Source organism: Balaenoptera physalus, assembly GCF_965194825.1.
Source record: "Balaenoptera physalus genome assembly, chromosome: 3".
NCBI classification, from domain to species: Eukaryota; Metazoa; Chordata; class Mammalia; order Artiodactyla; family Balaenopteridae; genus Balaenoptera; species Balaenoptera physalus.
The window spans coordinates 45,355,253-45,380,022 of record NC_138890.1 but is presented as its reverse complement, the minus strand read 5'-3'; the positions used below and the strand labels follow the sequence as shown (position 1 = coordinate 45,380,022).

At 39.1% G+C, this 24,770-nt stretch overlaps 2 long non-coding RNA genes across 2 annotated transcripts in view; both read right to left on the bottom strand.

Moving 5' to 3' along the window:
• The window catches only part of LOC309656965, a 423,741-nt gene that overhangs the window by 243,412 nt on the left and 155,559 nt on the right, over positions 1-24,770 (bottom strand). The gene's annotated exons all lie outside the window — the stretch shown is intronic.
• Positions 1,243-5,567, bottom strand: LOC309656975. Its single transcript, XR_014261645.1, has 2 exons — positions 3,340-5,567; positions 1,243-3,013 (listed from the first exon to the last, which is right to left on the bottom strand). It is a non-coding gene; the product is annotated as an uncharacterized lncRNA (long non-coding RNA).

The window sequence follows — 24,770 nt, the reverse complement described above, 5'->3', positions numbered from 1 at the left end:
TATCCATTCAGCCAGTCTGTATCTTTTGGTTGGAGCATTTAATCCATTTACATTTAAGGTAGTTATTGATATGTATGTTCCTATTACCATTTTCTTAATTGTTTTGGGTTTGTTATTGTAAGTCTTTTCCTTCTCTTGTGTTTCCTGCCTAGAGAAGTTCCTCTAGCATTTATTGTAGAGCTGGTTTGGTGGTGCGGAATTCTCTTAGCTTCTGCTTGTCTGTAAAGGTTTTAATTTCTCTGTCAAATATGAATGAGATCCTTGCTGGGTAGCATAATCTTGGTTGTAGGTTATTCCCTTTCATCACTTTACACATCTCCTGCCACTCCCTTCTGGCTTGCAGAGTTTCTGCTGAAAAATCGCCGTTAACCTTATGGGGGTGCCCTTGTATGTTTTTTGTTGTTTTTCCTTTGCTGCTTTTAATGTTTTATCTTTGTATTTAATTTTTGATAGTTTGATTAATATGTGTCTTGGCATGTTTCTCCTTGGATATATCCTGTGTGGGACTCTCTGTGCTTCCTGGACTTGATTGACTTTCCTTTCCCATATTAGGGAAGTTTTCAACTATCATCTCTTCAAATATCTTCTGAGTCCCATTCTTTTTCTCTTTTTCTTCTGGGACCCCTATAATTCAAATGTTGGTGCATTTAATGTTGTCCCAGAGGTCTCTGAGACTGTCCTCAATTCTTTTCATCCTTTTTTCTTTATTCTTGTCTGTGCTAGTTATTTCCACTATTTTATCTTCCAGGTCACTTATCCGTTCTTCTTCCTCACTTTTTCTGCTGTTGATTCCTTCTAGAGAATTTTTAAATTCATTTATTGTCTTGTTCATCATTGTTTATTTGCTTTTTAGTTCCTCTAGGTCCTTGTTAAACGTTTCTTGTGTTTTCTCCATTCTATTTCCAAGATTTTGGATCATCTTTACTCTCATTATTCTGAATTCTTTTTCAGGTAGACTGCCTATTTCCTCTCCATTTGTCAGGTCTGGTGGGTTTTTACCTTGCTCCTTCATCTGCTGTGTGTTTCCCTGTCTTCTCATTTTGCTTAACTTACTGTGTTTGGGCTCTCCTTTGCGCAGGCTGCATGTTTGTAGTTCCTGTTGTTTTTGGTGTCTTCTCCCAGTGGCTAAGGTTGGTTCAGTTGGTTGTGTAGGCTTCCTCGTGGAGGGGACTAATACCTGTGTTCTGGTGGATGAGGCTGGATCTTGTCTTTCTGGTGGGTAGGACCGTGTGCTACCGGGTAGGGGTATCTGTGACCTTATTATGATTTTAGGCAGCCTCTCTGCTAATGGGTGGGGTTGTGTTCCTGTCTTGCTAGTTGTTTGGCATAGGGTGTCCAGCAGTGTAGCTTGCTGGTTGTTGAGTGGAGCTGGGTCTTAGCATTGAGATGGAGATCTCTGGGAGAGCTTTCACCATTTGATATTATGTGGAGCTGGGAGGTCTTTGTTGGACCAGTGTCCTGAACTCGGCTCTCCCACCTCAGAGGCACAGGCCTGACACCCGGCTGGAGCACAAAGATCCTGCCAGCCGCACGGCATATGCCTGGCACAGTATTAGATGCTCAAGAGATAGGAGTCAATGAGAGACATGATGTACTTTGCCCTCCTGAAGTTTATATCCAGTTGTATTTATATCAAGCATGGCATATAATTTCCTTGTCTCAATTCATCTGTGGAGGGAGAGGAGACAGCCACTGCATCCTACTCACTGGGCTCTTGGGGAAAGCACTCCGCCTCCTCGGCCTTGCGAGGGCCTTGCACCGGCACGTGTAGGGCGATGATGGGCGTACCTAGTGCCCAGATGCCTGTCTCCTTGTGGCATTTGGGAGGTAAAGGGGGACCACTTTGCCTCTCAGCGGGAAACTCAGCACCCCCGCCCCCAGCAGAGGAACCGCCAGATTAAAAGCCACAGCCAAACGGAGGGCGAAGGACGCTGCAGCTTGGCTCAGGACGCTGGCTGGGGCAGCGGCCCTGCTTGACTTTTTATAACAAATGTCAACATAGAGAAGTTATGGATTTGTGTAAACATAACAGCAGTTTTCATTTTTCCATTGCTGGCTTACTGTATAACACGCATTGTGCTAAGTGTTTTATATGCATCATTCTTTTTAGTCTGTCTATGTACAGTTTTCACCCCCTATGTATAGATGGCAACATTGAGGTTTAGAAAGGTCGAGACTCTTGCCCAAGGTTATATAGCCAGTAAGTGGTAGAGCCAGGATTTAATCTTCACCTTTCAGACCCAGATCCATTCTCTTAAGAATTTGGCAGCCTACTTCATAATTAACTTTGAGATCAGACCTACCCTGGAGGCAAGACCATTATTCCTCAATTAGCATTTGAAGTAGACAAAGCATGAAAGGGAGTGGCCCTGACAAAAGGGGGAAGCCAAAAAAGAAGCATACAAACAAGCAAATGCACAGATAGGTTTTTAGTGACCCAACCAACCATTCTCATCATCATTATTAAGAACAACCACACTACAAAGAGACTGATGTCCAGATTGTGTTTTAGCCCCAGTTGGCATATTTTCATTTTGTAAACTGGCCATTTTATAAGAATCAGTAGGTCTTAATGTAACTAGTTCATCTCAAATGAACTAAAGAAAGAGCCATGGGAAAAGGTTCCTTATGGAGATAAAACAAAACAAAATCCCATGACTTCAGCTCTTTGTAGAAATTCAGTGTGGCTTTGATATCTCTTAATGAATTATAATTCAAACCAGAAAATAAGGAAAATAAGGATAAAGGTATATTTTATGTTAGGCTCTTTGATTTTACTGTGGGCAAGTCACTTAACCTCTTTGCACCTGTTTCATCATCTCTGAAACAGGAAGGAAGATATCTTCCTTATAGACCACCTTGTTGTGAACCTCCAATGCAAGTCTTTTAAAGCCACTAGAAACTAATACAGCACACCCCAGGTGTCAAAGGGGTCCTTAGTTTGAAGATTTTCCTTTTTCCCTTGGTGTTTCAGAGTTCAGTGTTAGTTAAACTTTAGTGTCCAATACAAGACCTGATTCTTTTTTTTTTTTTTAATTTTTTATTTATTATTTATTTTTTATTTTTATTTTTGGTGGTGTTGGGTCTTCGTTTCTGTGTGAGGGCTTTCTCCAGTTGTGGCGAGTGGGGGCCACTCTTCATCGCGGTGCGCGGGCCTCTCACTATTGCGGCCTCTCTTGTTGCGGAGCACAGGCTCCAGACGCGCAGGCTCAGTAGTTGTGGCTCACAGGCCCAGTTGCTCCGCGGCATGTGGGATCTTCCCAGACCAGGGCTCGAACCCGTGTCCCCTGCATTGGCAGGCAGACTCTCAACCACTGCGCCACCAGGGAAGCCCAAGACCTGATTCTTGACTGAAAATATCCCTTGAAGAAAAGAAATCTAGATATCAAGCTACCTTGAAATATTCATTTCTGTTGGCACACTGTGAAGATTAATGCGGTGTTTGCCAAATACATGAAGCTAATTACAGAAAACCTCTTATGAGCACAAATTTAAAAGACTGATTATTATTTTTATTATTATTAGAATTATAATCACTTATCCCAATATGATATTAAAGAATGCACACAGCCATTTGAGAAACTGAAGTGGAAGAATATTTTTTGCCACCCTCAATTTTGTCTTCAGGACCACTTACTCAGCATCCTAAGTGCTTGCTGCTTCTGCTGGCTCAGATATAAACAATTTGTTAAGAGAATGAATGCCATGTTTGCCTGTAGTTGCAAAATTCCAGTTTGATTTTTGACTCTTTCAACAGTATCTTTAAAATCTCTACTAAATAAAGGGATTGAGAATCAGTATTTACTGAAGTAGCTATTGGAACTGACAGAAGAGATTTTTAATTTAGATTCAAAAATAGAGAGAAAAGCACAGATGATAAAAGAAAACTGGAAATCTAGGAGAGACTCCATTATCTTTTGACTCAAGGGTTTACATCCGTTTTGCAGAAGAACAACAGTATTTATACCGCATGATGATTTACACAGTTGCATGATTTCTACTTTTATAAGTGAAAGAAATGAAAAGCTGTTGGGCACAGAGGACATTTATTTGAAATCATTTTGTGTGCAAGTGATGGAATCAGGAAATAAGCAGCAACAATCCCTTGTTTTATCTCCAGTGCCTTGCACAGCGCTGAACACGTAGTATGTACTTTGTAAATGCTTAGTGATCCAATAAATGAGTTCTGTAAGCCCAGGACAGTTACTGACAATCACCTGTACCAACAGTGTTCCTAATGATCATACAGGATATTTGGATATACAAACATTCCCTAAGGTATAAGTATCAGCTCCTCAGTATCCATCACACAAAAATAATCAGCTCTGTAAAATTTTCCTCACTGAAATGGGTTGAGAAAACCAGAAAGTAAGCTGAATTTGAACTTTTGAGAGGAATGATTGAGGATAAACGAGGAAACAAATAGACACCAGAGGAAGGGCTGTTTCAAAAGGGATGGCATAGTCACTAGGTCCATCTATGTTGCTGTAAATGGCATTACAGTAAGTCCCCCACATACGAGCCTTCAAGTTGCGAACTTTCAGAGATGCAAACCTGTGTTCGCATGTCCAATCACATAAGTTAGTTCACGTGTTTGGCGTACATCGTCACATGCGTGCAGCCTCTACAAGTGGTTGTGCTTTTGTGGACTTTACTGTACAGTACTGGATAGAGTACAGTAGTACAGTATCTTTATTTCAAGCCCAGGATGTCCGGAAGCAAGAATAAAAGCAGCGGTGGTGTAGCTGGTACTGCTGAGAAGCCCCAAGCGATAACGATGGAACTTGCTGTGCAACATGAGGAACTTACTATTGAAGACCTGACGGAACTGGAGGCCCAGAGAAAGGACGAAGAGAGACAAGAGGAAGAAGAAGTAACTGAAGAACTGAAGAGATTCATGACGCAGGAAATGGCAAGGGGATTTTCTTTATTTGAGGAGGCACTGTTTGTTTTTGAGGCACAGGACCTGAACGTAGAACAGTACACAAAGGTTGTAGCAGCCGTTCAGAATGCAATCCAGTGCTACTGTGTCATCTATGACGAGAAAAAAAGAGCTACTACCCAGACATCACTGAATCATTTTTTCAAGAGGGTAGATAGAATTGAATCCAGCAAGGAACCAGAACCTGTGCCGTCAACATCAGGCACGAGTGAAACTGCAGCTTGCCCTCCATCTCCTGTTGCTGACGATCCTTCATCTCTACCATCTCCCACCTCATCTCCCTCCTCCAGTCAGTAGCTCTTTTTGTCTGTTCACTCAATGTCAGCCCCAGTATGCCAGCTGTTGTACTGTACTACTGTACTTTTCAAGGTACTGTACTGTAAGATTAAAAATGTTTGCTTTGGGCTTCCCTGGTGGTGCAGTGGTTGAGAGTCTGCCTGCCAATGCAGGGGACACGGGTTCGAGCCCTGGTCTGGGAAGATCCCACATGCCGCGGAGCAACTAGGCCCGTGAGTCACAATTACTGAGCCTGCGCGTCTGGAGCCTGTGCTCCGCAACGAGAGAGGCCGCGACAATGAGAGGCCCGCACACCGCGATGAAGAGTGGCCCCCACTTGCCACAACTAGAGAAAGCCCTCGCACAGAAACGAAGACCCAACACAAGCCATAAATAAATAAATAAAATAAATAAACCCAAAGTTTAAAAAAAAAAAAAGCACTTCTAGCTCTTTTTAAAAAAAAAATCTTTGCTTTATTTTTTGTTTGTTTTTTATGTATTATTTGTGTGAAAAGTATTACAAGCCTATTACAGTACAGTACTATATAGCCAATTGTATTAGCTGTGTACCTAGGCTAATTTTGTTGGACTAACGAACAAATTGAACTTACGAATGTGCTCTCGGAACGGAACTCTTTTGTTTGTAAGGGACTTACTGTATGGCTGAGTAGTATTACATTGTGTGTGTGTGTGTGTGTGTGTGTGTGTGTGTGTGTGTACCACATCTTCTTTATCCATTTATCTGTTGATGGCATTTAGGTTGCTTCTATATCTTGGCTATTGTAAATAGTGCTGCTGTGAACATTGGGGTTCATGCATCTTCTTGGATTAGATTTTTCTCTGGATATATGACCAGGAGAGGGATTGCTGGGACATATGGCAACTCTATTTTTAGTTCTTTAAAATACGTTTTTCCATAATGGCTGCGCTAATTTATATTCCTACCAACAGTGTAGGAGGGTTCCCTTTTCTCCACACCCTCTCCAGCGTTTGTTATTTGTAGATTTTTAATGATGGCCATTCTGTCTGATATGAGGTGGTATCTCATTGTAGTTTTGATTTGCATTTCTCTGATAATTAGCGATGTTGAACATCTTTTCATGTGTATATAGGCCATCTGTATGTTCTCTATGGGGAAATGTCTCTTTAGGTCTTCTGCCCATTTTTTGATTGGGTTGTTTGTTTTCTTGTTATTGAGTGAAGTAAATCAGACAGAGAAAGACAAATATCATATGGTATCATTATATATGGAATTGAAAATATGATACAAATGAACTTATTTACAAAACAGAAACAGACTTACAGACATAGAAAACAAACTTATGGTTACCAAAGGGGAAAGGGGGGGAAGGGATAAATTAGGAGTTTGAGATTAGCAGATACAAACTACTATATATAGAATAGATAAACAAGGTTCTACTGTATAGCACAGGGAACTATATTCAGTATCTTGTAATAACCTATAATGGAAGAGAATATGAAAAAGAATATATATATAATAGGTATAAGCGGGATCATTTTGCTGTATACCAGAAAGTAACATAATATTGTATATCAACTACAATATAAAAAACAAAATTAAAATTAAAACTATTTAAAAAGGGATGACATAGGAAAAATTAAGGAAAGGAAGGATGATGTACCTTGGGGGGCCAAGATGAGTATAAGATGCTATCCTGATACACAAGGAGAACAGTGTGGTAGGTGGTTGCTGTTTGTTAGAACTAGCAATAATTATTGGAGGTTAGGTCCTTTGCATGGAAATGCCCTTACATGCCTTGTTGAAAGGTGGGTCCTAGGAACTTATTAATAGAGTTGAACACAAGGTAATCCTGGAAAAGTTGATTGAACCAGAGGATTTATTGACTCAAGATAAGTTGCTCAGATTATCTTGATAATGTGGACTAAGAATTAGAAAGTAGAACCATAGTATAGGGTACTAGACCTATAGATTAATATGGAGTTGGTATCCTGAAAACCCCAACTATAGGATTACTTTTGTTTGGTGGGAGCAGGACTCATGTACCTTATAGACCTGCCAATCAGGAGGATGGGAAGATTGCTTTAGAACTTGACACTTTTCCTCTTCCCATTTCCAGTTCTCATGGATCACATGCATACCCTGGACTTCCTGCCCTTGGGTCTTTGAGATAGCCCAATCTTTTCTTGACATAGATTGATTAACTAAGACAGCTTAAGGTATAGCTTCAGAGACGCTGTCAGTAGCATTAGGAATGTTCCTCAGAGGCAATATCAGTAGACATTAGAGCATTAGATTGGGCGACAGAAAAAAATAAGTTTCCTAATCTTGACTAATACGGACAGGCTGAGAAAATCAAGAGATTCTGTCAAGGAAAATGAAAACCAAGAGTAGACCCAGGGCTTCCCTGGTGGCGCAGTGGTTGAGAATCTGCCTGCTAATGCAGGGGACACGGGTTCGAGCCCTGGTCTGGGAAGATCCCACATGCCGCGGAGCAGCTAGACCCGTGAGCCACAACTGCTGAGCCTGCGCGTCTGGAGCCTGTGCTCCGCAACAAGAGAGGCCGCGATAGTGAGAGGCACGCGCACTGCGATGAAGAGTGGCCCCCGCTTGCCGCAACTAGAGAAAGCCCTCGCACAGAAACGAAGACCCAACACAGCCATAAATAAATAAATAAATAATTAGAAAAAAAAAGAGTAGACCCAATACTGTCTACAACTAAAGTAGTTGAATATACCCAGAAATTTCCTTTAAAACTTCCATAAGCCTCCATTTAACACCCTCGTGCTTTGCTACAATTAGCTTAAGTGTTTATGCTTTTTTTTTTTAAATCAATAATGACACGGGTTAGAACTCTCTTAGATAAACGACCGACCTATCCAGTGAGTGAAACCCTTTAGCATCCCTGCTTAAATATCTCTGCTTGGACACTTCCAATATTTGCTTCTAATAGCTATTTAAACCTCGGTTCCAACCATTGGACAGCTGCCTAATATTGAGGCCAAAATCCATCTCTCTATGTACTTACCCATGGACTCTTGTCCTGCCTCTCTTGGGGCCACAAACAGTTGAATGATCCATCTTATATTGGTGAGCCTTTCACATTCCGTCTGATGATTTAATGCTATTAACTCTGCTTCCCTGAGAAACTAATGGCAACAAACAGTGTTTCTTTAACTTACTTATGTAAGCTGTGTTCTGACATATGCAATATGTATCATTAGGGCTCTACTCATTCCAAACTTGGAATGATTTGGCAGACTGTGAAATCTTAATGGAATTGTAGCCCCTTCTGACTATATTAGCATGCCTATTAGTATCTCCTGTAATAAACATATCGCGTTTTATTTTAGGCAGTTCTGGGACTTTGCATTGCCGTTATTCACAGTTCGCTTCATGTATATATATATATAAGTAATATTGTCTGGAGTTCTTCCTGTATATTCCCCTAGCTCCCCAGTGTTTTCCCTTCCATTAAAAGGACCATTTATCCCATCAGAAAAGAATGGAGACAAATATATAGGAGTTCTCTTTATATACACAAAAACCAAATGCCTTTTAACTCGTCTCTGATGTATAGTAGCTGGAGATGGAGAGCTGGTATGGGATTGGCTAAAAGGATTTTTTGATGCATAGTTTCCCTCCTTGGAGGATAATATCCCTCCTTGGAGGATAATATGTATATTTTCTTGACAATAGGAAATCAGAGAAAGATTGCTACATTACAATTTGTTTTGCCTATCCTAATAGAACCAGGATAAAATTTGTATCCAAATTGAAAAATACTATGTAAGACAAATGAATATAGGCTACATCCATTGCCTATGTAAAATGCCAAGATTTGCTTCATATTTTATCCAAAGACAATTATTTGTACAATGTGTTTGCAATAAAGTATAATAACATGGAGTAATAAATGTTATGTTTGAAAGCTCCTATAACTTTCAGTAATTAAACATCATAATAGGAAGGTTCTAACCACAGCTTACCTGTCAGTTATTCTGCATATGTATTTCCAGTTACTTCCGCTAAAACTGTTAGTGATCAAGGGTGTTTTCAAGAGGCAAGCATTAAAAAGCTAGGGCGTTTACTATTAGTGAAGAGAAATAATAGGTTGAGAGGGTGTTTAAGGGTACCTCTGAGCATTCACTTAAAGCTAGTTAGAGCATTGATAGATGCAAGACACTGAGGGGAATGCGTGTTGCAATCTTAGAGTGTCAGCATGTGTCTATGCAGTCAAAAGGGAACACGTGGTCATGGTTTGATACAGTCAGATGAGAATACCGTCGCCCTGTTTCACAGGAGTTTAGAAGTAAATGCTCAAGTTTTCAAAAGACAAGTTTGTTGCCTCCAAAAATGTTTTAAGAAATTGTGAAACTGTCTTCCAAAGTGACTCTGCCATTTTGCACTCCCACCAGCAATGAATGAGAGTTCCTTTTGTTCTACATCCTTGTGAGTGTTTGGTGGTGTCTGTATTTTGGATTTTAGCCTTTCTGATAGATGTGCAACGATATCTCATTGTTACTTCAGTCTGTACTAACTTAATGACATATGAGGTTGAGCATCTTTTCATATGATTATTTGCTATCTGCACGTCTTCTTTGATGAGAAGTCTGTTCACATCTTTTGCCCAGTTTTTAACTGGCTTGTCTATTTTCTTTTCTGTTTTTTATAATTGGCATATAACATTATATTAGTTTCAGGTATACAATGTAATGATTTGATATTTGTATCTACTGCAAAATGATCACCATAATAAATCTAGTTGATATCTGTCATCATATATAGTTGCAGGTTTTTTTTCTTGTGATGAGAACTTTAAAGAGACACTCTCTTAGCAACTTTCAAATATGCAATGCAGTATTATAATAGTAATAATCGGTTTGTCGGTGTTCTTATTGTCGAGTTTTAAGAGTTCTCTTTTTATGTTGAATTCCAGTCTTTTATAAAACAGGTGTTTTGCACATATTTTCTCCTAGACTGTGGCTTGTCTGTCCATTCTCTTAACCTAATATTTGGTAATCATTTTAAAATGTAGATTCTAACCCTGAAGCTTAAATTAATACCCTAGAGTAAAGCAGAAGCGCGGACTGAAGCCAGTAGAACCCCTCCCCATCTTCTCCGTAGGGATGCCGTTAGGAATTCAGTTTGGTAGCTGTAAGTGCTCTCTGGAAGTGTGAGGCTTGTGATGACGAAGAACTTTTCAACTATCAGAATAGCTCAAGGAAGAAACCATCGTTCAGGGTAGTAGATAGGGTAGCCAGATTTAGCAAATAAAATACAGGCCACCCAATTACATTGGGATTTCAAATACACAACAAATATTTTTTTTTGCATAAATATGTCCCATGCAATATTTGGAATATATTTATACTAAAATATTTTTCATTATTTATTTTAAATTCCAATTTAACTGGGCAGCCTATTTTATCTGGCAACCTTAGTACTAGATAAATAATTCTTAGTCCTGGAAGTGTCCAAAGTTGGGAGTCCATTTGATAGAAATCTTGTTGAGGAGTCCCAAGTTGAAAAAGAGTGCTTTCAAGTGTCTTCCAAACGAGAAGTTCTGTGATTCAAGATTGCTATGTGAAGGAGAGGGCAGGATTTTGTGGTGTAGGAAAAGTTATTTAAGAGTCTTTTCCCTCTATTCTCACATCCTCGATTTCTCTTGAAGGATCTCAGTGACCTAATAAATGGATTCAAGAAAGCAATCAGAGTTAATGTGTCCCTACCAATGAGCATCTTTATTTAATCCAGAAGATAACAGTGTCTTAATTAACAGGGGATTTTTAAACAGTTTCTGATATTTGGTATTATCAAGGAAGACGTCTCTGAGGCGGGCCTGGCGATTTAGAGAAGAGGAAGCTTTCTCAAATCTGCAGTGTGGTACGTTTATAAAATGTCTCCAGTGTCAGTTCTCAGTTTTTGTACCAATGCCTAATTTTGCTTTGCAAGGACCCCCTCTCTGCTTGTGGTCCATGAGGTTCATATGAGCATGACACTCACGTCTGTCAGTCACAATCACAGTGTTTAGTTCTACTGCTTCAATGATTGGCTCATAGATCTGGAGTCAATAGTAAGAGTCCAGAAAACCTGTAAGCACTGATACATTTTTGTTGGATTTAGACCTGGGCAAATGTTATTATGGTGCTTCTGGAATCCAAATGGTACCACTTAGAATCTGAGCATAATGCCGCTTGGAGAAGAACAAATCCAAGAGATGGAAGAATCACATAGTGTTATCATCATATGATACCTTGGGTCAACACCTGTACATGGGCTTTGTGTCACTTGCAACCAAAAGGGTCTTGATAGAACAGTAAATGGGTATATTCTACCAGAGTATAATTCCTCTCTGATAGAGGATATTTACAGAGTTGAAGAGTGTTTCCTGTAACACCAGTGAGACTTGATTATAAATCAAAATCTGTAACCTGATAATGTATGGTCTTTCCCCATCCCAAACCTGTCTGGTGAGATTTACATAGAGAAGAGAAAACTACTTCAAAGGAGAGGAGGAATTCTCAACAGCAGTGAATAAAGCATGCAGTTTGGATAAATAACATAAGCCCATTATTGCAAATCAGACTGGGTAATTGTGCATGTGGCCTGGTTGACCTGGACTTCATGATTCCATTTGGTGTACAGCTTTGTTCTGAGGCAAAAATCAATCATATTGCAGCATGTGACTCTTTGATAATTTGTATCAGTGCCAAAAAAAAAAGGAAATGAGTAAGCAAGGGAACATAGTTACTCATGTCTTAAAAATGTATTTCGTCCCTTTGGTTTGACTCCTCACCTCCACAAGCTACTTGCCTATAGGGCAGGAAGAAAATGGAACTAGAGAATTATGCCAACCTTGATAGGTTTCTAACAGCCGAGTGTAAACATGTGTTTGGTGAACAAAAATGTAGCTCAGAGCTTTGTCAGAAATAGAGTTGTTCTACTGATTATGAATTAACTTCATTTCTTAATGAAAGAGGCAGCTCTTTTCTTCTTCTCTCCATTACTGATAATTTAGGTTAAAATACAACACGGTCTGTCCTCCAATTGAAACCACTGTAATTAAATTATTCAGAGTCTTAAGGATTTTGATTAATCTGAATCTATTATGTAAAAGTTCATTGGAAAGCTGGATGTACTTCAAATAACAAAGTTATAATTGGAGACTGTTTTATTTTGTTTGAGGAATTTATTTTCCAGTATGCTTTATAAATCTGAGAATTCAAAGGTCTATCCTGTCTCTCTTATTATGGCAATTGGGAAATCTAGAGAGAAGGAGAGAGATTTGTCATGAAAACAGTGTATTCTACCTCACCTCCTCATCAAATAATTCTTGAAGTAAACAAACATAGTTTAGTAGATAGGACAGAGATATATTGTGAGATTTTTCTGTCTTATAAAAAATGTATATACTTGTTGATATTATAATGTACCCAACAACCTTTATAGAAAAATTATTTTAGAAAACGATTAAATGAGAAAAGTCTGATTGATACTGTCTTTAGAAGTAAGTTCTCTCCCCCAACACACACAGATATTAACAAATGGGTTGATCAAAATGTTTTTTTCCTCAAAATATACTGTACTTAGGAGTGAGACAAGATCACAGTGTGTGCCTTATTATACACTCAAGACAAACCTCATTTAGTTTGTCGTATTATCCCTTTGGGTTTAGCCAAAGGACATTAATTTCAGCTCTAGTGAATTCTCAGTCTGCATGAGTTAACTTTGCTGCCATCCGAAGTTTAGAATATCAACTGATCATTTTATACCTACAACTTAGTTACCAGTATATGTTGCTAATTTTATATACATTTATTTTTAATGCCCCCTCCCCTCCTGACACCAAAGAAACCAGGTTATAACCAGTAGGGTAATGCACATCTGAGCCAGAATTTTAAACAGAAAAAATTCTAAGTTAAATTTGAATGTTTTGTCTCTCAAGGGATCACCTATACTCTTAGATCAAATGCCAGACATGCAGCTGCACTGAAAGAGTTAACTGAAGTTCCTACTGTAGTCACTCACTCCGTTCTTACTGTTCTCCTGGCACCTTGGCTAAGATGTCCTTTAAGCTGGAGTGACCATATAATTTATAAAACAACCTGGGGCACTTTTGAGAGAAAAAGAGGATTCTATTCATAAATAAATACACTAGAGCAGCTGGTATAAACTGAAATAGACGTGGCAAAACAGGATCTGTGTTCACCCTAATTATAATGCTTTTAAAGATAATTGTTAAGGGACTTCCCTGGAGGTCCAGAGGTTAAGACTTCACCTTCCAATGCAGGGTGCACAGGTTCAATCCCTGGTCGGGGAGCTAAGATCCCACATGCCTCACAGCCAGAAAACCAAAACATAAAAACAGAAGCAGTATTGTAACAAATTCAATAAAAACTTTAAAAATGGTCCACATCAAAAAAAAAAAAAAAAAGCTAAAGATAATTGTTAAAGGCAACAGTCATTCCATATAAGACATGACAGATACTAGAGATACAATGTACAAGAAGAGTCATAGCGCCTACCCTCAAGGAGATTGTAATCAGATGGGAAGTTAAGCTCCCAAGGGAAGAAGGAAAGGCTAATAAAGAGTAAAATGAATGATTTTACCTGTTCAATTTTGTATTTGTGACTTTGTGCTTTTGTTGGACTTTATTCGGTGAAGTATTACAACTCCCAGCCTTTTGCTCTAGGTGGTATTAGAGCCTAGATCCTCTTCACTGGATGGGACATCCGTCTCCCACCTGTCAGCAGCTCATGGCTCACAGCTGCCCCAGTCTCTGGACCACTGCCTTAGTCTCTTGGAATTGCAACTCACTACCCCTAAGGATGCAGAAGGCTGGTCCCTGTGGCTCAAGCCCTCTTCCTGGGGATCAGGCACAAGATAGATGTGATGTTCTTTTGGCCCTTATGGCCGTTGAGTGTTTACAATGTGTCTAGAAACTGAATTTTTAATCTTACTGAATTTTAATCAATCTACATTTAAATAGCCATATGTGGCTGGTGGCTACTCTGTTGAAAACACACTTCATGGTAAAATGTGTGGAGCCAGGCTTCTCCACTGTCTAAAACAACCCCCAGGATCACTGAAAGCCAAGAGCCCTTACTTAAGCTGGTACCCAGTTGTGACATTGATTGTCAATGTGTCATGGTCCCAGAATGTTGGTGTCCTACAGTCAGTTCTGGAAGTTTGGCCTTGCTTCTTTCACTATGATATTAGTCTTATGGAAGAATTCCTAATCAGTGTTCTCCTGGAGCTTCTGAGTGAGATACTGGGGTTTGGCCTGAGTGGAAACTGATGTTTCTGTTGTTGGACCAAAGACATTCCAAACAGTAACCTGGAACATTTTTCAACAAAAAAATGAAAATGTGAGGCCTCCTTTGATGACCTGATCTGTTCCTGGAACCATTCCACTTTGGTTTGGGGCCCAGTAGAGCATCTTTGATCTGGAAATAAAGGATCAGGCTTGGTTGGTTCAATGAGGAAGAATAGAGTACAAAGTAGTACTCTTTTTTAGTTTCAAGCTAAAAAATATTGCTCTTATCACAGATCCACTGTGAAGTTTAAACAGATAAATATGAAGATAGATTTTGTACGTTAGAGGAAAAAATCTTGTTTTTCATTGTAGTATGTATAGAAAATGCTTAGGAAATGAAACCATTATGTCTAGTTTGTGGGTGTGCAGTACATGCTATAGAGTATAGACCCTACGCTGCTGCATAGGGACGTTGGCTCTGAGGCCAGGTCTTTTTACCTACTTGCTGTGGAGTTTGAAAAAATTACTTATTTTCTGAACTTCAATTTTCTTGCCGGTAAATGAGACCTTTCTATCCAGGCCCTCTCATGTGGTTTTGTGAGATTTCAATGGGATAACTAAATGTTTTGGACCTATAAACTTTTATGGAAACATAAGCTCCTGTAATAGTTTGTTGGAGCTCTTTTTTGTGCTTTATTTTTGTTTGTGGAGTCCACTGACCTCGACTTTATTAATCTCCATTAGCGGTTGTGATTTCAAAAGGCTAAAGTTTCCAAGCAGGTAACTTAAATAAGTAGATTAACCAAGTGAGGCCTGTGGGGAGTGGAGAGGCTCACCCCATCCACAAACACCCCATGCTGCCGCCACCACACATGAATGTGGGCCCTTAACTTTAAGTAAGTTAAAGGACAACTTACAATAAATTTTGTGGGACAGAGTTCATTTATTGTCCATATGTAGCCTGTAGGCCACCAGTCTGCAACTTGCAAAAAGGATTTAAAATGTGTTATATTGAAACATAGAATGCAGTAGAGAAGAAAAGCCGAGGAGAGAATCAAGGAATAGAATAAGAGGTTTTTTGTTGATCAATAAGAATTTATTAAAGTCTATCAGGCTGAATGCTTTGGGAGATGCTAACAAAATAGAAAACATTGTCTTTGACCTCAAAGAGCATGGAAGGTCCCCAGGGAGTTAAGCAAATGCATGAAGTCTTAAGAGGAGGAGAAGAAAGCAAGCTGTAATTAGGTGTGAGGTGGCTCAGCATAACCAGTGCCACTCCAAGTGTGGGCTGTAGCCTGGCGCCATAGTGCACTGTTAATCGTCCCTGATGAGATAAAAACCAACATTGAGGATAAGTACTTAGAAACTTCCAGACCAATTTGATAGAGTGCTTTTTTGCTTTTTTAATTTAATTTTTAAAATTGAGGCTTATATTTTCTAGCTCTTTGTTTTATCTTTTTAAAAAAATTTCCTTTCCTTATAATTCATATTTAGTGTATCTTACAAAAGTGTTTATCAGTGGCAGGTTTACTAAAAAAACAAAAAGCAAATAAATACCAACAAATCGCTGATTCTTCATGCCAACATATTGAGAAGCACTGGTAGATATCAGCATTTGAAAAGTCGGAGAACAAATAATTTGCTATTAGATGAGAGTTGTTGGCTCTAGATTAATTTAGTAAATGACATATTCTTTAAAAGCCATCAGGAAAATCACCTTGAAATGGGTTTGCAACACTTCACAAAAGCTGTTTCACTGTGAGAGGCAGGCCATAAGCGGACAAATATATAGAAGGCAGTTGACTGTACTTAAGGGAAAACTTAACCAATTGCTTGTAAACCATTGAGAAATTGAGATTGGCTGAAAGTCAGAAATTTGAAACACGTGAGAATGGAAACTCAGGTCAGTGACCCTGATAAGGCCACAGCTAACTGGCCATTGAGAATTCATAATGAAATCAAAACTTGTTTTTTGCTGGGGGGGAAGGGATCCTTAATTATTTAGCTAATGGATAGCTTGGAAAATTAATCATTCAGCAAGTTGATTTTCAGTGGCTCAACTTAATTCCAGAATTAAAGAAGCTTTGTTGAAAAGGTAAGGTAGATCACAAATTTCTGTCCTTATCATGTTAGCATGCAGGTGTGGAATAGCTCATTGTGGGCTTACAGGGAACGTGCATGCATACAATTATGCATGCAGAGTGGAGGAATCAGCTAGGATAGAATCATGGGTTAGTTCCACGCTGCTGCCCATCCAATTTTTTCTTCTTTAAAAACTTTCCTAACATTTTCTCCCATTCCTCTCTCTTTTATGGCATCGTTTGTTCTTATTCCTAATCTGAGGACTTAACATCCATCAGTTACTAAATTAAGACATACTTGCTTTGTCTATTGAGGATGCAGATTCTCAAATGTGCCTTCCCTCATTCACAGACATTCATTGAATGCCTAGTTGGTGCAGCCACTATACTACTAGGTACTAGAATTATGTTCTCTGAAGTAGCCTTTTCATGATGTTTATAATCACTTAAGCCACTTCGTATTTCCTTTTTATACTGTTCTGTCCTAAAATCCAGTAAGTAGGGTATAGCAAAGAAGATATCAGTACTTGGGGTTGGGAGAGGTGGGCTGTGGAGAGCATGGTGGCTCAGAGTGGGTGTTGGTACTCAAACCTACTCTGAGGGTTCTTGTGTAGGAGTGCGGGCCACTGCAGGGTGTCAGAAGCCAAGTAGGGTGTTCACACAAAAAGCCTATATGCAAACGTTCACAGGCGCTTTATTCCTAATAGCCCAAAACTAATAATAACCCACATGTTCTTCAGCAGGTAAATGGTTAAACAAACTGTGCTGCATCTGTACTTTGGAATACTACTCAGCAATAAAAAAAGAACACACTATTGATGAATGCATCAGCTTGGATAGATCTCCAGGAAGTTAGACTGAGGAAAAAATGCTAATCCCACAAGGCCACACACTTGAAGATACCATTTATAGAACATACTTTGCATAACAAAATTACAGAAATGGAGTCACATTGGTGGTTGCCAAGGATTAGAGGTGGTGGTGGTTGGTGGGGGGGAGGGGTGCATGTGGTTATAAAAGGACAACATGAGGGATTCATGTAGTGATAGGACTGTTCTGTATATTGAGTGGTCAGGTTTACATAAATCTATAACGTGATGAAGTTGCCTGTAGCTAAATACATACACATACATACACGTGTGAAATTGGGGAAATCGGAATAATATTGGTGGATTATATTAACATCAGTCTCCTGTTTTGTGATACTGTAGTTATGTAAGATATTATGTTTAGGGCAAATCCAGTAAAGGCTATGTGGGATCTCTGTATTACTTCTTAAACCTGTGTGTGTGAATCTGCAAGTACTTTTAAAATAAAACATTTTTTCCAGCTTTATTGAGAGATTACTGACATGTAACATATGTAAGTTTAAGGTGTACAGTGTAATGAGTTGATACATATGTATAGTGAAATGGTTACCACAGTAAGGTTAGTTAACACGTCTATCCACTAACATAATTATCATTTTGTTTTTGTTGTGGTGAAATTATTTAAGACTTACTCTCTTAACAACTTGCAAATATATAATACAGTGTTGTTAATTACAGCCACCATGCTGTACATTAGATCTCCAGAACTTATTCATCTTATAGGTGGATGTTTATCTCCTTTGACCAACATCTATTTTCATCTACCTCCCAGCCCCTGGAAACCACCATTATACTCTCTATTTCTGTGAGTTCAGCCTTTTTAGATTCCACGTATTAAGTGAGAATAGACAGTATTTGTCCTTCTCTGTCTGACTTACTTCACTTAGAATAATGTCCTCAAGGTCCATCCAGTTGTTGCAAATGGCAGGATTTCCTTCTTTTTATATGGCTGAATAATATTCCATTTTACATATGCATTTACCACATTTTCTTTATCCATTCATCTGTCAGTGGGCACTTAGGTTGTTTCTGTGTCTTGGCTGTTGTGAAAAATCCTGTAATTAATGTGAAATGAAATTATTTCATTTCCTTTGGATATATACCCACAGTTGGAATTGCTGGATCATATAGTAGTTCTGTTTTCAATCTTTGAAGACCCTCCATACTGTTTTCCACAGCGGCTGCACCATTCTGCATTCCCACTAACAGTGCACCAGCGTTCCCTTTTCTCTACATCCTTGCCAGCATTTGTTGTCTGTCTTCTTGATAAGAGCCATGAAATAAAACATTTAATTAAAAGACAAGCCAAGCCGAGGGCGTTAATGTAGGGGGGCTGCCCAGTGCAGGGTGTCAGAATCAAGCAGGCTGTAGAGGGTATTGAACAGAAAGGGTACCTAGCACATGGTGTTGGAGCCTGAGAGGATGAGAGAGCTGTCTATATTGGGCTTGTTGGGGGATGATTCTGAACAAGATGTCCAATCCTAAGAGGTAAGAAGAGGATGTGCACATGGGGTGGCCAGGATATCAAGGTCAGAGTGGAAGCAGGGTGAGAAGTTTTTCCCTGTGAAGAGACATCCTTCCTTCACATCCTGAGCAAGTGAGGAGGGGGTTCACACAGGCTGCTTCACACGTGGGGAGGGTGATGAGGGAAACTGATCATGAGATGTCAGAACGTAAGCAGGGTGAGGGCTGTGTCCACACAACAGCGCAGCCTGGCCTGGGGGTATGGAGCCTAAGCAAGATGGAGGGTGGGTGCGTCTGTGTGGGAAGGTGGCCTGGAATGGGGAGTCGTGGCTTAGGGAGGCTGAGAAGGGTATCCATGCACAGGGTGTCAGGGCTCACGTGAGGTACGGAGGGCTTCCACCTGGTGCTGGGACACATGCCCAGGGAGGCGGGCAGTCAGGAAAGTAGTAGCCAGGTGTGGGGTGAGGACGTAATGCACGTGAGGGAGAGACTTATGAAAGTGATGGGAGATTGGTTACATTCAGGGAAATTATCAAAGAAGTGAATATGTTAAGAATAATAAGAGCTAGATTTTTTTTTTTTTTTACTGTTGGAGACAGGACTCCAAAATATGAAAAGAGTAAATTAAAATGAACCCATTGGTGTTGGATTAGAATTAGAAGTAAAGTTATAATTTATGCTATGTTCTTTTATATATATATATTATATATATATATATACACACAAACATATAAAAGAACTCATAAATATTTGTGTATTTCCTACCTCTGTCTGCTGAGATGACGTTGAAGCAGTGACACCCCAGTAGCACTAGACACACATATCACCCAGGTCTGGCTTCTGCAGACCTTTCTTTGCTAAAAGAACTAGGGCTCTCTGAAGACATGGCTGAACTTAAGGCTAGAGCAAGGAAAATGTAAGATGAAACCGAAACATCTTATTTTGAAATAAAGCAAGCAAGTGCTCAAATAATGACAGAGAAATGCCAAAAGGGTACAGAAGCCAACTCAAAGAGCTTGCATTGAGTAAATCTGGCACAATAATAGCAACAAAATAAATGACAGTAATGGGTTAAAACCCACTGAATTAAAAGAAAAGCTCATGAGCCTGTACTGATATAAATGAGTAAATTATCAAATTTGAAGATTAATGAGGAACAGAATATTTACATTGCTTAACAGTATCTCGCTCTAAACTACTTACAGATTTTTAAAGAGTCACTTTACAGTGAGGAATCTGGGCAGAAACTACCCTAATTAAGTCAGTCAAGTGACCAAACAATGGGACAAATCAAAATTGTGTGTCATCTCATGGGATGCAATAATAAGAACAGCATTATTTCTGTGATGTTACTGCCAAAGGTGTTGTGTTGGGTCTTCGTTTCGTGCGAGGGCTCTCTCTAGTTGTGGCAAGCGGGGGCCGCTCTTCATCGCGGTGCGCGGGCCTCTCACTATCGCAGCCCCTCCCGTTGCGGGGCACAGGCTCCAGACGCGCAGGCTCAGTAGTTGTGGCTCACGGGCCCAGTTGCTCCGCGGCATGTGGGATCTTCCCAGACCAGGGCTCGAACCCGTGTCCCCTGCATTAGCAGGCAGATTCTCAACCACTGCGCCACCAGGGAAGCCCTAGTGGATTTTTTAAAGTTATTTCTTCAGCATTGGCAATATTTCTGTAAGTTTGAGATTGTTCCAATTTTAAATAACAAATAAACAAAAATTCAAAAAACAGAATCACTTAGGAAGATTTTAACAGCTCAGTTCTTAAGTATTGAGAGTTATGCATATTAGCATGAAACAAATTATCTGTGCTTTGCAATCGTGAACCTACAACATAATTGCTCATTTTAAACTGTTAGGGAGAATTTAAATTATAAGTATAAGTAGCAGTAGAATGAACCCCCATACACCCGTAATTCAACTTCAACAATTATCAACACATAGCCAAATTCGTTGCATCTAAACCTTCTCTCTTCCTCTAAAACGGTTACTTAAAAACAAATTGAAACATCATACCATCAGTAAACACTCTGGTGTACATCTCTGTATAATAACATCTCTTGTGTATTTTTCGACTTAACCACAATACTTCTATCACACCTTAAATGCAAGGGAGATTTCTTAGTCTCTTCATATAAACATTCAGTGTTAAAATTTCTTCATTTATCTCATAAATGATTTTTACAGTTGCCTTGTTCAAAATAATCAAGGTCTACACATTGCATTTGATTAATATATTACTTAGATCTCATTAATCGGTAATAGTTTCCTCTTTTTCTTTCTCTTCGTTTTGAAAAATTATTTGTCGTGTTCTAGAATTTCTCACCTTCTGGATTTTTGTGGGTTACATCCCTGTGGAGTTATTTAATGTGTCCATTTATCCCCTGTGTTTCCTGTAAATTACCCTTGGGACTAGAGGCTTTCTCAGATTCAGGTTCAATTTTGGGGCTTATTTTGAAGGTGCTTCATGTATTTCTTATTGCTCTGCTTTAGCAGATACATAGTGTCAGGTTGTCTGTCCTTCTGTTAAGATTAATCATCAGGTTTTTGTGTTATCTGTGCAGTCCATCCATTATAAAACTCCCCATGGGATTTTCACCTTTTGGGTTTATAAGCCATTGATTATTATTGCCTGGCTCCATTATTTCAGTAGGGAATGCAAAATGATGGTATTCAGATTCTATCATTTCTCACACATTTCTTAGTTGGCATTTTTCTCTAAAGAATAACTTTCCCTGAACAACTAACTATTTGATTACCCTGAGATGCCATTCGAACAAGAAGGAATAAGTGTTCGACTTTTCCGTTATGTATCATCATCAAAAATTGTAAAGATGGGCTTCCCTGGTGGCGCAGTGGTTGAGAATCTGCCTGCCAATGCAGGGGACACGGGTTCGAGCCCTGGTCTGGGAAGATCCCACATGCCGCGGAGCAACTAGGCCCGTGAGCCGCAATTACTGAGACTGCGCGTCTGGAGCCTGTGCTCCGCAACAAGAGAGGCTGCGACAGTGAGAGGCACGCGCACCGCGATGAAGAGTGGCCCCCGCTTGCCGCAACTAGAGAAAAGCCCTCGCACAGAAACGAAGACCCAACACACAAAAAAATAAATAAATTAATTAATTAATTTAAAAAAAATTGTAAAGATAATATGATGATAGGAAAATTGTTTCAATTGATGAAAATATACTAGAGGAAACAGTGTCAAGTAAATGCCAGAGAGAAGACTGTGAAAGGATGCTGAATGTCTTTTTTTTATGTACTTAATATCTCACTAGCTACTCTCCCAGTATAGCCATTTCCCTCCCACCCCTCCACCCCTCATGTTAGCAGCTGGCCGTCACCTTCATTGGGGATACAGAGGTGAACCAAATGTGTGTCTTCCATCGGCTTTCAAGAAAACAATTGCTACACGTGTTCTCCAAGTTAAATATTTAGAGGCTTTGTTAATGTGAGACAAAATGGATATTGATAAAGCTTGGGGAAAAAACTGCAAACTACATATGCAACCACAGTAACAGGAGTCAGATTATAATACATTTATATCTGATAAATTTAAATGGTGGCTGCCTTTGCAACATCCTAAATTTCTAGCTTTTTATTCCCAACTATGGTTTGTCTCTATTGTCTATAAGAACATTAGAGGATTACCGGCTCCTTGCTGTTACATAGATGATCCGTCCACTAAACATAATTCATGCCCATCACCAAAATCGCTCTTAATGTGTCTGTGATCTAAGTATTTTATGTTGTTTACGTTTGTTTGCTTTGCTTCTGTGGAGTGATCTCTAGTCAGCTGTACTTGCAAAAAATCAGCACATTTTCATCTCTGCCGCACAGATAGTGGCAGGAGACTGATGTTGGAGAGGGAAAAGAACCCTTAAAACAGTAAAATTCTGTTGAAAAAAAATCAATAGTTTGTTTTCTCTTTGTAAAAAACAGGGTTATAGATTTCCCCCCAACACACAATATTGATGGGTTCCATTAAAGCCCACGAGAAATTTAATTTTCAATGGAGTTGTTCTTTCACATATGCTAAGCTGATTGATTCAGTAAGTTGATATTCACACCAGTTGAAGGCAGGTGTAGAAACTGCTTCACATGAACAAGGAATATAGTAAAGCTAAGAGAAGTTTTTCAAACCCACGAGCAAAGGATGTAGTATCACTATATTCCAATATATTTAAATATATGCAAATATATTTAAATAATTATGTTTCAGAAAATAATGTCCTTTTTTTGTGCTCACTGTGATCCACTTGGTAATAAAATACCACAGTGTATTTCAGCGCATCTTTCCGTAAATGGCTTTGCACGTTCCATGAGTTTCATCATGCCAGACCCCAGAAATAACATACAATCCATGGATATTGCCTGCTCACATCTTAATAATGACCACTTTAGGCCTCAAACATATAATTAGGTTCCCAGTACTGAGCATCTCAATGAAGGATACTGCTAAGTAACCGGTCTGCAGACTACTTAATTAGCATAAACAAAAAAAAGCACCACTTACACTCTCCATCCTGGGGCACCAGTGGGCCCCTTTTCATTTGAAGCACTTGATGAGTAATTTTGAAAAGAGGTAGAGATAATGAAGATTATTACCCTGTTGCACTGTTAGCCACACTTAGCATTAGGACTGGAAAGAATAGGAAATTAGAGGATCACATTAGCCCTCTTTCATATGAATTTTGAATGTCGTGAATTGTTAAGTACATTTTATTCAAAATATAATAAGCATTCTGTGGAGGCCTAATCACTAGAAATCATTTCTTGGTCCCTTCTTGAGCTTCCTCTGGTTTTGGAAGCTCACAGTGAGACCCAGTGTAAAAGGAGTCCCTGACTTTATTCAGTACGCAAGCTCTTCCAAAATTTCCTAAAAAAAAACTTCGGCAAAATAGATTACAGTCACCGTGTGTTCAATAACTTAATAGTAGTTTTTAGCACCTAATATGTGCTTGGCATGGTAGGTGCAGATAGCAGTTACTTACTCTTGTAAGCAGTTGCTTACAAGTTGTTTACATCCTTGTCAGACTGGACAGAAAATAAATAATTTAAGGTGATGATAAGAGGAAGAAAATGGTGACATGATAGAGAATAATGGTGTTGGAGGAGATTGTTTTTTTTTTTTTAATACTAAAGGTTTTTAAACAGGGAATTGAAGTGATCTAATTACCTTATTTCAATAATCATTCTAGTTTCTGAGTAGAGAATTTTAGGAGAATGAGGGGGAAAGTAGGGAGACTAGTTAAGAGGTAATTGCAATCCCATCAAGAGATGTAGTGCCTCAGACCAGGAGATTTCAGTGATGCTGGAGAGAAGAGAAATGAAGGGATCCTGGATGTATACTGGAGATAAATGCAGCAGGCTCAGCTGATATAAAGAAAGGAAGGAATAAAAATGATGTTTAGCCTTCTAACATAGACAATGTGGTAGATTATAGTACTATTGGTGCAGTCAAAATACCCAAAGGGAGGTTAGTTATTTAAACTAATAACTTTGGAAGCAATTAACCTTTTCATTTTTGGTGTTACTCATTATCCCTGGTTCTCTGGTAAAACAGAAATTGATTCATTCATATTTATTGAGTACCTATAATGCATTGTGCTTCAACAGGCCCTGGCGATCCAGTTCCAGCTTCATGGAGGCAATGGACATTATACAAATAGCCACACTAATGAAACTGTAATTATAAACTGAAATAAGTCTCCTGAAGGAATAGAACATGGTTCTCTGTGTGTGTGTATGTGTATGTGTGTGTATATATATATATATATGATATATATATACACACACATACATATATATACCTATTGAATCTTACAGAGTCAGGATGAGGTGGGAATGTTGGAAGAGGCTTCCCAGAAGAAGACACGTTGAGCTCAGTTCTAGAGGATAAGAGAGA